The 14,974-nt window shown below is 35.4% G+C and overlaps 1 protein-coding gene across 1 annotated transcript in view; it reads right to left on the bottom strand.

The window, feature by feature from the left end:
* The window catches only part of LOC135080893 (putative epidermal cell surface receptor), a 56,032-nt gene extending 42,492 nt beyond the window's left edge, over nt 1–13,540 (bottom strand). The window contains exon 1 of the mRNA XM_063975622.1: nt 13,389–13,540. The gene's annotated coding sequence lies outside the window, so the exon portion shown is untranslated. The remainder of the gene's footprint in view (nt 1–13,388) is intronic.
* Between the last annotated feature and the right edge of the window lie 1,434 nt (nt 13,541–14,974).

Genomic DNA, 14,974 nt, shown 5'->3' with positions numbered 1-14,974 from the left:
ACTACAGTCTACAGTCAGCTTACTGCTTTTCATGCGGGTAGTTTAGTACAGACATACGCATTCGTTGCAAAATAGCCTGTATTAAAACGAGACAAGAACCCAGTGTTTCGCTTGATGTGCTTGTCTGTACTTTTTGTTAGGAAACAAAGAAATCTATATTTTGCCGCGATCTTTTATGGTACTGCACGCATCGCGCTTCGCTGCGAAAGGAACTTCTCGTGATATCATATTAGGGTTGTGGTTTAGTTATTTGTGATACAACCATTGTACAATTCTATAAGACCAAAAAAAAATTAATTAATTTATAAATTCGAACGCACAACGAAAATATTGTAGAGTCATGCAGTTCAATAAACAAGGTAAATACTAAATTGTTTATCTCAAAGACAACTACGATAGCTTTTCATATGACAATCTGAGCATGTGAAAATATATTCATCATGTACGGCTAAGTATGGACAAGTACACTACTTGTACTTCAAACTCAATAGGTTGCGATAGATCTAAGTACACAATTAGGTAGCTGGTGCTAATCGAGTTAACTACTATTTCAAATAAACCTTAGATGGTTATCACAGCCACATGTTAACCTGTGAGTGTGAGGTCTAATCGATATTTTTTACGATATTTTGGCTCTATTCGGCCTTCCCAATGATTTACTCGCACGCGTATATCCAACTGAGATATATTATATGCCAATACTTCTCCGTTTATCATCCGCCAAGGAAACTCTCTGAGAGAGAGTTTTTAGCTTGGCGCTCTCATACGCATGCTATCTACTACATGATACTATACATATCTAAAGCCTGATAGCCTAAGAGTCTTCATTAGGAAACGTATGAAAAATATTTCCTGAACAAGCGTGCTCTCTAACTCTAAGATCATCATAATTCACCATCAGGTGAGATTATTGGGAACTTAGTCCCAAAGAAAAATTTTGTAATAATTCTGATAGTGTTTTGTCTATCTGATTCTATCAGAGACGTGTAGGTGCCAGAATTTTTAGTGGTTGTACCTACAATGTAAATGAAATATTATCTGTAGATAAAGAAAATTATAATAAAGCTTGGCAATAAAAATAACTCTGCATTTACTTCTATCACTATCCCCAGATATGTCTATAAGTTAGTAGTAAAGTGACAACCCTTATCAAGAGAACACTAACAATGCTGCGCTTGCACACAATAAGTTACGAAACTAGTGACCGATTAGGCGAAACAGAAAAACTGAAGTTGCATTGCATATTGTGAACATGGGAACTGTTATGCGGGGTCGGTGGACATAGTGCTGGAACATAGCGATTCGCGTTTGACTTTAGCTAAGTTTGTTTGTAGAATGTGTATAAAATTAGTCAAATATGACTTAAATAAATGATTAAATGTTTATTTGGCACAACACAATAAAATTACAAATTAAAACTCAAAATAAAATTGTACCAAACAGGTCCTCGCTCAGAATATGCACGAAGTACCTCGACGCTGATATTCAGCCTTACAAAAAACAACAAAATAAATAAAAATAGACATTTCGGGGTGTTTTTATTATTCAGGGGCTCGAACCCAATGAGACAAAACACTGAAATACTGTTGCGGTATTTTGATGTACTGCCGCTAATTTGTAGGTAGGTACAACCTTTTACGAATCTATGAAATGAAAATTAAGCTCGCCATTGCTTATTTTATTCATCTTTTGGTTGTTTCCAAATTACTTCTTCAGATTTTGCAAGCTTACTATTAATTAACCACAGTATACCTTCACGTATTCAATTATGACGACAAAAGCCAAATAAGTTAAGAATTAGGAAACAACTTTAATTGACAATAGCCAACCAATTATAAGAAGTCCAACGACTTTCCGTCACCGTGTTACTTACCTGCTTATGTCTGATTAAATTAAGCTACTAAGTACACTTAATTACATAAAAAGATCAACTAACTTAATCTGATTACGAAACAAAATATCGGATTACGTGAAGACCTATTAATTATATCACTTGTGGAAAAGACTACTTTTTTTTAAGTTGACGTTTTTGTTATTGTAAAATATTAATGTTACATTATTTTGTTATTTTCCTACAAATATTATTATTACAAATTAACGAGAATAGATGGATGTTTAATTAGATAGTTTCACGCAAAAACTAAGTGATCGATTTTTTGTCTGTTTTTCTCTAACACTGTAATAATTGTACACAATATTAAACTGGGTCTGATATGTTTTTACAATGATAAAAATATGGTACGATTTATGACATACATTTCTTCATTTACCTACTAATTTTCGTTGTCATTTGAAGTTTTCTCAACATTCATATGTTTTTATTTGTCTTTAAGAGGGCAAGAGTGTGGAAACTGGACTAAACACTGAGTAATTAGTTACATATTGCTACTCCAACGAATTCTTTGTTAATTGTGGTGCGATTACGTTATTTCTAATGCATGTACTAGGTAAAATGTTTTAGATTGCAGAATGTGCTTAATCGTTGTATAAATTGGTTAGGTATTGCGTATCCTTCTTTGACGTAAATGCACTTCAAAGTAACTAAATGGACCAGATTTATTTGTAATATTTTTAATTAATATTAATCACTGATTTTCAGTCTTCAGTTTAATTTTATTACGAATGAAGAATCACTTATGACTACCTTACACCGCCCAGAGGGGCGGTTACTATGGTTTGGTAGAGACCAAACCCTAGTTATTTAAAGAGCGGTAATTGAAAGATTATTCCAAATAATTTCATGTAATTGAAAACTATTAGAATTAGTAAATATGTAAAGCAAATCATAAATAACGTCACTAACTTAATAAATATACTTATCTGTGATTTCTGTGAACAGTTTAATATTTGTCTAATCATGTTTCTGTTTTGTACAAGTGATCAATTAAATAATTACACGTAAAGAACAATATTTTACACGTTCGTACAACGTTGCGAGTCAGATACGATCTGACAACATACGTGTATAAAACACGTTATTTTAACCAAGAATAATCCGAATACTTGTAGAATGTAACAAGTATGTCAATTTAGCTAAAAACCGGATAGAGGTTGAGTTTATTATTGTATTTTTAACTTGTTTGAAGTTTTAGATGTTCTTAGTAGTTTATTGTGAGACTCCAATGCTCTAGCTATGAATAATGTTCCGAGGGGAATAAAAAGCCAAAATTCAATTTATTTTTACAGAATGAAATTGAAGTTTTTTTTTCTCTATTTCTGGATCAACAGTTATTACGCTGCTTATTCAAAACCGGTCTTATTCTATCGATGGTAGAGTCAAAAATCTGATGATCGAGATACGATATAGAATAAATTGAAATCCGTCAAAATTACTCCCCAACCAAGAATGAAACTTGTTATTTAGAAGTAGAGTTGAATTCCGATTGTGAAGTGCTCGTGTAAATTGTACAGTTATTGTCAAAAATGTCGAGATTTCTTATCGGGTCCATTGAAGAGGTGAACCGGAGCGCGACAGGTTTGCCGACTTGCGCCATCATCGCGAGGAAAATATCTTTGTATTGGCACCGGAATATGCTGTTTGAAGTGAGACGTTTGTAAGTTAAAATAAGCACCATATAGTTACATCTATAAACGTGAAACTTACTGAACATGACCATACCTATCTGGCCTAGGAAAAGACAACAATGTCTTTAAACGTGAAATTTACTGAATATGACCACGTATTATAACTAGGTGTATTCGAGAGCATTCACTCTACCACGAACAAACAAATGTCTTGATATTCTGCTCTATAAAAATATATATTATCTAAATCCACTATGGAATGTCAATTTAGGGTAGATTTATTTGCTGTCCACTGTCTGCAGCCACCTAATCACCAATGTCAACATTTAATGACATGTTTCAAGTGGTTTCAAAGGCCGTTAGGTATGCTAATTTCTAATTAGTTGTATGTCAACAAGTAAATAACAAATACAAAAAGTTTTGGCCAATTAATTTTAGTTTTGATAATGATTTAGAAAGTGACAGCTAGAATATCAATTACAGAATTACAAGCACGTAATGTGATAATCGAATCGTTAATGGCGTGTTTTTCAGGTATTCCGCTATTTTTTTACTTTTATTTTTTTCTTATCACCGTATTGGTTTGGTACGTATTCGTATCTTATATTGGAGTAACTGGTCATAAAGAAATTATTTTTGGACTTATAAAAATGTAAGTACAGTCAACATTACTGCCCCAAAATATCGAATTTCCTCACTGCGTTTTACACTTTACTAGCGGCCGCCCGCGACTTCGTACGCGGTTTAGATTTTTCATACAAAAGGATTTTCCCGCTATTTCCCGTTCCCGTGGGAATTTCGGGAATTCCTTTCTTAGTGCACCTCTACGGTACCTAAGCTACGTCCCTTCCAAATTTCAAGTGCCTACGTTTAGCCGTTTAGGCTGTGCGTTGGTCTGTCAGTCAGTCAGTCAGTTTCTCCTTTTATATATTTAGATTACTTTGGTTCAAGTTAGAAAATCACTTGAGGTTTGACATTTGCAAATGTTGCGACTGCACATATTTATAATCTTTGGTGATGTCATCTCTAATCCATAAAAGGTGATTACTTGGGTTGCATGATATTTTGTTGGATATTTTTGGCATTTTATCTTGTGTCTTAAGAAATACCGACACGGTTCACCATCTAAATTTCAAATTTTACATCAGACAAATTCTGTGGTATCTTAAGAATTTGTAATAGGGGTTATTTTGCAATAAAATGTACAATCAGACGAGCTGTCGACTGTTTATTCAATAGAGTAAATAATACCTATTAATTGACTTAAACCATGTCATTGACTTAAACCATGGTAATCTTAAACACCATTAGAATTGAATAGGCTTCAGCAATCGAGTATCGACTCTTAACCTTAAAGTCTAGCTGTTAGAGCAGAATATAGAATGTCCAAGCACATGAGTGAATGCATCAATGCACACGGGTTCCCATCGCATTACGTAACACAACCTTGGATATATTTGGCCCTAGTGTACAGCCATTTACAAAATGTATTTATTTATCTTAGTCTAGCATCAATTATTATAATTCAGTAGTTTTTATCAACTATTTATCTAGAACCAACCAAACTGGGAAATCGAAACTCTGAATCTGAAGCAGGCGGTTAAATGTTCAAAATCCATAATTTTACTTACTTTAAATTAAATGTTCAATATCTTACTAGACATAAAACAACCGTTATTTATGTATCTTTCTGGCTCTACTAATTTACTGAAAACTCAAAAATTGTTATATTTTCAGGGTATTTTATTCTGAAAGTTACACAAATTGAAATAGAATTGATTTCAGATAGATTTTTTCACTAATTATTTTAATAATGCCAATTAAAGACGCAGAATTTTGGACCTCACTGTACCTGCAACCTCTTGTCCAGAGGTCGCCAGGCCACGGAGAATCCCTATTTATTGGCGCTATTACTCACTTATGCTCGTGCGCATACATTCCGAAGGTTTTTGGTCAACAGCTGAAGGTCAAAGTTTGAGAGAAGCTTAATATGTACCTACATCAAGTTATAAGGCAACTTATGTAAGTTGTAATAAGTGCGATTTTGGAGCAGAAATGTAGAGTCTTACATACTGACGACTGTTTGTAGTGTGGGCCTTATAAGAAGTGGAATATTATGTATTTACATGGGTACCTAAGGCCATCGTTTTCGATTGATTGGCCCCTCAACAAGGTAATGCATCAAGAGCTTACGCAGAGATAGGTAAACGTCCGTATTCAATTACTATGAGGTCTTACAGTGCGCGTGGACGCACAGGGGACACACGAACCAATCACAGAGCTCGATTCAACGCTGTGCGTTCGATTTGCTGCTTCATAAGCAAGCATCGTTTGTGAATACGGGCGAGAGTCAATTTGTCAGGGTCTCATTTCTTCAATGCATTTATTTTATTTATTTATTTATACTTCTTCTTCTTCTTCTTCTTTTCAGCCAAATGACGTCCACTGCTGGACAAAGGCCTCCCCCAAGGTTTTCCACAATGAACGGTCCTGCGCTGCCTGCATCCAGGCTCTTCCCGCGACCTTTACCAGATCGTCGGTCCACCTAGTAGGAGGCTTGCCCACGCTACGTCTTCCAGCCCGTGGTCGCCACTCGAGAACTTTCCTGCCCCAACGGCTATCGTCTCTACGAGCTATGTGCCCCGCCCACTGCCACTTGATTTTAGCAATTCTGCGAGCTATGTCGGTTACTATATTATTTATACTTATGAACATAAAACTGTACAGTGGCGGACTTAATGCCAGGTGGTATTCTCTGCATTTCAACTACTGTCTTGTCGTAAGGTATAAAATCAAATGACATATGTTCTAATTTTTGGTGGGTTCATGAGCTTCCATTGTATCTAGCTATGTCATATCACCTTCTCACGATCATGCAGGTAATATTATTTACCTCATACATATAAAGTACCTTCATTCATTGGTTCCTGTGATTCGATTTCTAAATCTGGGTTTAGTACTGACGCTGTCTCGTAAATAACAATATTATTAGTCGTTAAAGCTAAGTAGTTACGAATACAGATTTACGTAACTTGCTATAATAATTTTTGTTGGTTATTTATCTACTTTCGTGAAATTAAATAACTTGACAATAGAATACTGTCAATATTGAGAGAAACAAAAGTAAGATTAATAGTTAGTTTAGGTGAAAGAAACATCCTTTCTAGTCCAGTCAATAAAGCATTATAGATGGAAATCCGTGGAACACAATTTCTGACTTCGGGACTTTATTTAGACTAGTTAGGAGGTAAACATAGCAAAAGTCCCCGCCCTTAGCCCTTGAGCCGGCGGGGAGAGGGGGGTTTAAAGGTACCACTTTTCGGTTTTTCGCTTAATCCTCGGAAACTATGCGTCCTAATGACATGACTACTATGAACCAAAAAAAGCTTATTCAATTTTCTACGTGTGAGATAGTAAAGTTTTTCTATATCTTGTATAGTTTTCGCTGCATCTGCTCTAAAAGGTCTGTAATATTGGAAATTTTATTTGCTATGTTCACCTCTTAACTAGTCTAAATAAAGTCCCGAGGTCAGAAATTGTGTTCCACGGATTTCTCTCTACACCGTAGTTAAGGCATTCATTGACTGGACTATTCAAGAATATTATTCAATTCAAATTGAAATTTTTATATACGCTTCTGCACCCGGCTTCACCCTCGTAAAATTTAGTTTGTCACAGATCGTCATATAGCCTACATGTTATTCTGGGTTATAAACAATAATATTGTAAAGTTTCATCAAAATCCGTTCTGTAGTTTTTACGTGAAAGAGTAACAAACATCCAGACATCCAAACTTTCGCAATTATAATATTAGTAGGACGGTTGTTAGACTGCGACTTGCGTGACGTTTTCAGTATCAGTCAATCAGTTTATATTAATTAAATTATGCAACGCGAAAGTTTAAAATAAATTATTGGTATTAACCAACTACCGTCTAAAACCACTAATTCTCACAAATTCGCGCATGCGTTCTAGTTACGGCCATTAGTCGAGTGTGGTCGCAAGTGGGGCGCGTACGCAGCTGTTCATCTTGTAGGGCTCACAGACTTATAAAAGTAGTACGCGAGTCTACTTACTGAGCACCGGTGAACGGTTGGAAAGTATTGTTCCATTATTTTAGTGGTTTTTGTGGCTCTACAGAAGTATTTGTACGGATATTATAGAGTCAATCCACTAACTCACAACAGTCTGCAGTATTTTCTGCGTGTATTTATAAGTAATCTCACAGATGGGCTTAAAATGTTTGCGCACTTCTCGATTTTTCTAAATTATAAAATTAAATAACCCAATCTGTAATACCCAAGTCTTAACACGTTGAGTGCGAAACCAGGTCTATAGACCTTGTGTACGTCTCGCTTACCGTGCGGCTAAGAAAATTATAGTCTTCCTTGTCGTGCGAAAGGCATAACTTTAATTGGGTTCGGTGTAGGAAAGTGATGAATATATATCTATGATGTATTCTTAAAATAGAATCCAATGATGTACCTACTTTAATACCAGGTGTTTAGACCTGGTACCGCACGGAAGTAATAAAATGTCTTCACAATGCGAAACCAGGTCGAAGCACCTTGTACCCTGCGCACCTGGTACCGCACCCCACGCTAGCTTCGTGCAGCCAGTGTTGCCTCGCATTCGCAAGAAACGCACATGTCGATATGGCGTTAAGAGAAACAAACAAAATCAAAACTGCAAATTGATTATAATTTATTTGCAACACGATTTATTGCTAATTTAAATAATTTTTTTCGTGACAAACATTTGAAGTTGTAACTAAATGTTATTAAATAATATGTTTTCTTTAAATATAGCTTATTTAAGTATTTATGCACGTATGTCTTATTTGTAAAATATTTAGACTAAATTATTAAAACATCTTTATTTGTTACTTTTTTAAATTTTTATTAAAACTTAATTTAAACTATCGATATTTGTATTTCACATTCCTAGAATACCCACCAGACTTCCCTACTTCAGTGCGGCACAGGGTGCATAAGCCTTGTATTTTGAATATAGCTATAATTTTTATACTAAACAAGTTATTCACGAACGCCTTCAGGTGTATGTCAATAAATGCATTATTATTAATATTCAAAGAAAAAAAACACAATATCTATTAACATGAAGCCAAAAATAAAATTAATATATCTTAAATATTACAAGGTCTTTAAGCCTTGTGCCGCCACAATGTAAGTTTTAATACCAGGTTTACTGACCTTGTACCGAAGGAATGGAAAGTATTAGAAAGTTACTGCCGCAGCAAAGGTGTTAAAAAGAGGTGCTTTTGCCTCTACTTTTTTAAGTCTTAAAAAGCTTATGTAGTAAACTTAGGTTGTATTTCCATCAAATGTTAAGGTACTTTCTATGACGTAACTTTGATCAAAACTGAAATTAATTACAGACTTAATTGCAAATTATTGCATTTTGATCAAGGCTGCATAGATTAAAAAGGTCTAGAATCTAGATGCTTCCTACACATGTCATGATTCAAACTCTGGCATTGGCCATTGTGGAAATTCGAACTAAAGTGATATTTCACAAGTCAGTCGAGCCACAGTCACCTCTGTATGGAACCCGTCGTGCCCATATGTGGGCTAAGTCATCTGATTTCGTACGCGCTGCAAAAACATAGGTAACACTTTTGCAACGCGGTTCTGTGGATAGGTGGGAATTACAAGTGTGGCAACTAATTCAGCAGTTTTAAATACTACATAAATATTGTCATTATGTATAAAAATACCTATTTGAGAAGTCGCCTTTTGTTATACATCTTTAAACAAAAAAAATAATGCGATTTCAGTTATGTAAGAGCACAATCTACTTAGTTGCAGTTATGTGATTCGCGGTTATGAACGTCATTGTTGGTTTTCATACGTTTAAGATGCGTTTGTATTTCCTTGTCATTAAGGTTTACTTTCAGACGATAGTTTCCAAAAAAATATGACATCATAGACAAAAGAAGAAGGCTCTATATAAGAAATTTCTTATTCCTCTCATAACTCTTCATCATTTTCCCCTTAAAAGTCAATCCAAAACCTACATGAAAATATTTTTTCATCCTTCCATAAGCATCTGTCAATACGAGTATTTAAAAATGTAATTGAATAGAAACTTAAAGGTTTGTGAATCGGCACCGTCTCTAATCAAGTCTCAAGCAAATGCTCGTAAACAATTCCTATATGGAATAAAGCAGTAGGTACCTTCATTCCATTAACAGCAGCATACGAATGCCTTTACCTGTTTTGGAATGCATTTCACTCAGAACGACTGTTTCGACTATCTGTATTCATAGATTGCGAATACAATGTTGGCTTTATGGAAATATCGATGGGTTTATGTGTAATGGTGTAGACATGGTCCGATATTCTATGCTACACGTGTATTAAGGGCTCAGACACTATCCTGGCGGCGCCCGATGGTATTTATGACTGTCTTACCGACTATTACTAGGATACTTCTAAGAAATACTATAACATATAGGGCTTAAGGCTCAAGTTAGCGAGCACTTCTGAGCACCTATGTTTTTATGTTAATAACTATGTGTATTTCAATTTCTTGCCGGAATACTTCTAGACAGGATCTACGTTTTAACTAACTTAAAATTCATCACTTTAAATGTCAGTATTTCTATAGATACTTATTTACTAACTCAGCGCTTAAGAAAAAAAGTTACAATTGACCTCTACTAAAGACTCTCTAATAAAGATTTATAGGTATACTGTTGTAGATAAAAATCAGCAATGTTTTTCATAATTAACATGGTACTTTCTACAAAATGTGGGAATAGGTATGGGTTATTTTCCACTGTCAGTAGACAATGCTTTCACACAGATAAAAACTAATTCAATTAACTGATTAGTATAGCTAATTGCTCGATCATGAATTGAGGACATGTACCCCTGACTTCTTGGTATTTGACGAGTATGTTCCTTCAAGACCAAGTCACGTCTCTCCATGATAAAGAGACTATGTTAGTTTGCTTTTGAAGCAAAAACCAGCTAAAGAAAATTTTATAGTGTTTCAGAAAAGGTAAGATTCAGAATTCAGATTAAATTTAAAATATTGATGAAGTTATCATCACTAAAGTCATTTAGGCTGAATTGCACCACCTAACTTTATCGGTAACTATAACGATAACCCGTGTATTTTGTATGGAGTTTAACAGATCTTTGACGTTTGTTAATGTTAAAGTAAGATGGTGCAACCCCTTACGTGCCGTACGCCCGTATTTACAAACATTACTATGAGGTCTCACAGTGCGCATAGACGCATAGGGTCACACGCGAACCAATCACAGAGCTCTATTCAACGCTGTGCGTTGGATTTGCTGCATCACTTGAACAAGCATGGTTTGTGAATACGGGTGGTAGTCTCCATTGCACTGGCAGGAGCACGACGTTTTCTAATTTACTAAGGCAATGGAAGATTTGACTATAAGTTATTTATTAAATAACTGGACTTAAATATTTGGCAGCCCTATGACGTGTTAGTAAGCGACATGCCAGCTCGATTTGGCGCGAATTTGTATGCAAATGACGTGATGTGACGCCGGTGGGCGCGAGCGGTGCGCAGACGCCGCTATTGTCTCTGACCACTACAATTTGTGTAAATACTCATCTTTATTGTGAGAACCTTATAAGGAAGGTATTTAGGTTTTATTGACGTTAAAGAAATTTAAAATACTTTTACAGCTATGCCGAAAATTTGCACTTGAGAAAAAAATAAGTAAGTTCGATGACTGTAAATGATTGGTTAATTTATTAATGAATCGATCTGCATCGAAGCTGGACTCTTACACAAGCTTTAATTTGTTTTTCAAAATGAAATAAGTAACGGTACGTAGATACTCATCGTAGTATTCACAAACATTACTATGACGTCTCACAATGCGCGTGGACGCACAGGGTGATACACGAACCAATCACAGAGCTCTATTCAACGCTGTGCGTTTGATTTGCTGCTTCACTTAAGCAAGCATCGTTAGTGAATACGGTTGTCAGTGCTCTACATGCTTACAACGATATGTTGTATATCTTAGATCTCACATAGTTTTGTAATCTTTTTACTTCATTGCTTTGACAAAATGACTATAGCCCCGAGCAGTGTCAGACATCTTGCGGATTTGCATGCAAATGTCGCGGGTGGGCGCGAGCGCCTCTACATTGTCTCTAAATAAGTCTATTCAGTTCTTGTTTTCTTGACTTTATGGCATAAAAATCGCACGCAAAGAGCATCCTACGTGATCCGCACTCTGCAAATTAACATTTACATTTTCACGGTTAAGGGTTTCCACCAATTTGCGAAATCTTAGTTCCTTCACAATGGAAATTCATTATTCTTTACCTGGGTTAATGTCTAATTCTTTAACAGACAAAGTAATTTTTTGTCTAGATTTTCATAGAGAATTGAAATCTAAATGTTCCCTGTTGGTTATTATTAGTCTTAGAATGAGTTGCGTCTTAATAAAACCATTGCGCGAGCTAAATCTGGGCTTTCTTGAACTATTTCCTTTTACTTAGGATTTATTAAGTCTTATTTCTCTCCTCTTCCTCCTATCTCTACACTACCTGATTTCACGAATTGTACCTACTTTATTATTGCAATCAAGTTTAAGCAAACCGTTTTTAACACCGAAGGAAACGTATCTACTAAAAGAAATTGCAAGAAAACTACTAAAATAACTCGTAACACACTCAGTGTTCTATCTAGACCTACGCTATGACGAAAAATCACATGTCAAACTGTTAATTTCTTTCAACAGATATAAATTATGTGGGATAATTAATAGAAGTCCAATCAACATAGATAAATAATTTCCTGAAAAACTGGCTAGTGTTTTAGCAGATAATAAACGACTAATTATATGAATTCGTACATAAAATGCTCGGACCAAGATGACTCACGTTTGCATAAAATAAATACGTTCGATTGTTATTGGTGTAATAAATAATTCTTAATGATATCTTAGTATCGCAGTAACTAGTGTTAACAAGCTGCTAATAATATAAATGATTGAGTGACTGTTTATTTTTTCTTTTTACATCTGTGTAGAAACACATCTGAACAAATAAGAATAGTGGAAACTCATTACAAAAATAAATATTCGTCCGAGTTAAATTATACTGAAGTGGATGCAATTAAAGCATCTATTAGAGCAATTAATCATTTTAGAGTTTTAATTAAGAATTAAATATGTTTTTATCAAATAAAATCAAGACACATCACAGTCTGGGTACCCTTAAAATACGTGTGTCTTCTAGGTAATAGGTTTAGATTTTATTTGTCATTATTTTATTTGTTTATAATACAAGTGAAATATAATATAGGATAGTTTCAGCATATTCTCACTTCTTTAAACATATAGAAAAAAAGTTTTAAACAATATAAGTTAGTAAACAAACGTAAAGCGAGAGCGGCGCGGGCGCATCCGCATCCTTTGATTCGTTGAACTCTATTGTAGAGTCGCTTTCGTGAAGGGAACTAACAACCGTTGTATGTTTATTATAGCACTTGTGGCTGTTCAAGAGTGTTTGCGGTTGGCTGTAACTAGTTATAAGAAAGTAACTTAAAACACATTCATCTCAATCGACACAACTTTCTCGATTCCCAAGACAGGTATTATAGCTTGAATGTAAACACGATACTCAATTATATCAATCGTTCCTGGAACACAAACTCAATCAGCGACTTCCTAGATTAAACGTAAACACTATCACAGAACATCCAATCACAGGTTACATAATTTAGCTGGGTCTAAGAGACCCGTTAGAAACGTCCGGAGCCGCGAAAGTAAACATCGAGAGAGGTTTCTAGCGTAGCGTCCCTAAACGTGCGTTAACGAGTAGAAGTAACAACTAACAACGTACCTTAGCACTATGAATAAAAAGAGTTATGCCGTTATGCCGGTATGCACTGTATCGTCAACACAGGTCACTAGCACGCACTATTAACTGTATGTTTTCACGCTGCGCGAGCGCTAGCCGCGTGGTTGCGTGGACGCTAGGCGCGCGACTGTTGGGAAGCGACTGGTTGCCGAGATTTCTCCCCGTAAACATCGAAAGCAAGCCTTCGAGCCTTTCTTCGAACGACGCCCTTACTATGGAAACTCACTGCTACGGATTTGGGTTAAGTTTAAAGAACATTATTTTATTTCTCATATAAAGTTGATGATGCATCATCATAGCTTAATACGAAAAAGAGGACATGAATGTGTTATAAATTGAATAATAGAGATGATATGAATAATAAAATCATTTGAATCCGAGGCGATAATGTAAGTATTATCATTTTTGAACTTAGTAGCTACTTGCCAGTTTCAGGGAGAAGAGTACGAGTATTTACCTCTTTAAGAACTCTTCTATAAGGTAAAATACCACGTGAGTAGTACAAATAATTCCAAATACATATTTTTAAATCTAAAGAGCTATTTTTTACATAGTTACTTGACCTTCTTTGCTTGCAGAACTGGTTTCAAAATCCGCTTTTAAACTTAAATCCAATACATAAATACCAAAAATTGTGTGCTTCCTTTATTGTCCAACATTTGCCTAAACAGTCAACTAACACCGCCGACCTACTCCGATCCGATCCGATTTTTTTAATGATTAGTAATTAGTTAATATATGCTTGTGTCACGCATGCATGAGTGAGCTCACCACAATAGTCGAGCGGCGGCGAGGACCGAACTCGCGTTCCCCGATCACGAGTCAGCCAGTCCGACCCCATCAGCGTTCGGCTATCGTGGCTTCATTCGAGACGTGAAGTGAGAACGAGGCGAGTAACTTTCCAATGCTACACCGTGGTAGGGGCCCTGCTGGAGGCTTTCATTTGACTCACATAGATGACGCGGAGCAGGACGCGTTTATCGGTCAAGGTGCGCGCAAGGCTGATCGCCGGGCCGGCATTCGGGGAATTTCACCCTTCGTAATCACTATAGTTAGTATTGGTATTGGATAATCGAAATATTATTTTTATCACATAGATTTGAAAGGCGTTTATAAAAATCTTAGTAGATTATAAATAAACTTAGCTTAGCTTTAAATAAACGATCATGTGTAGGCACTAACCTACACGTTTATACGAAATAATGTAGCTTATTATTGAATCTTTTTTTTCCTAAGGTGTATGTAATAATGGTTACAATTTCACCATAAACAACCTGGGTCACCAAACTGCTCTGTAAAATCCGCTCTACCTAAGTATTTCACTTTTAAAAAAAATAATATTTTTTTTAAAATAAACTGAGTAAAATTTAAGGATCTCAAATGTTTTAGCAAAAACCTACCTAAATGTTTTGAAGAGTGATTTCAGGTTTGTATGAACCTTGAGGCTAGGTGCTTTAATTTAATTATTCCAATTACAGAACAGAATGACTAAGATTTAATCTAATTTTGAGCATAGTTTTGTACTTAGGTACGGATCTAAGCTGCAATTTATGCAATACCAAGCCTGT

Source organism: Ostrinia nubilalis, chromosome 18 (assembly GCF_963855985.1).
Source record: "Ostrinia nubilalis chromosome 18, ilOstNubi1.1, whole genome shotgun sequence".
In the NCBI taxonomy this organism is placed as follows: Eukaryota; Metazoa; Arthropoda; class Insecta; order Lepidoptera; family Crambidae; genus Ostrinia; species Ostrinia nubilalis.
This window is presented reverse-complemented; position numbering and strand designations above follow the sequence as displayed.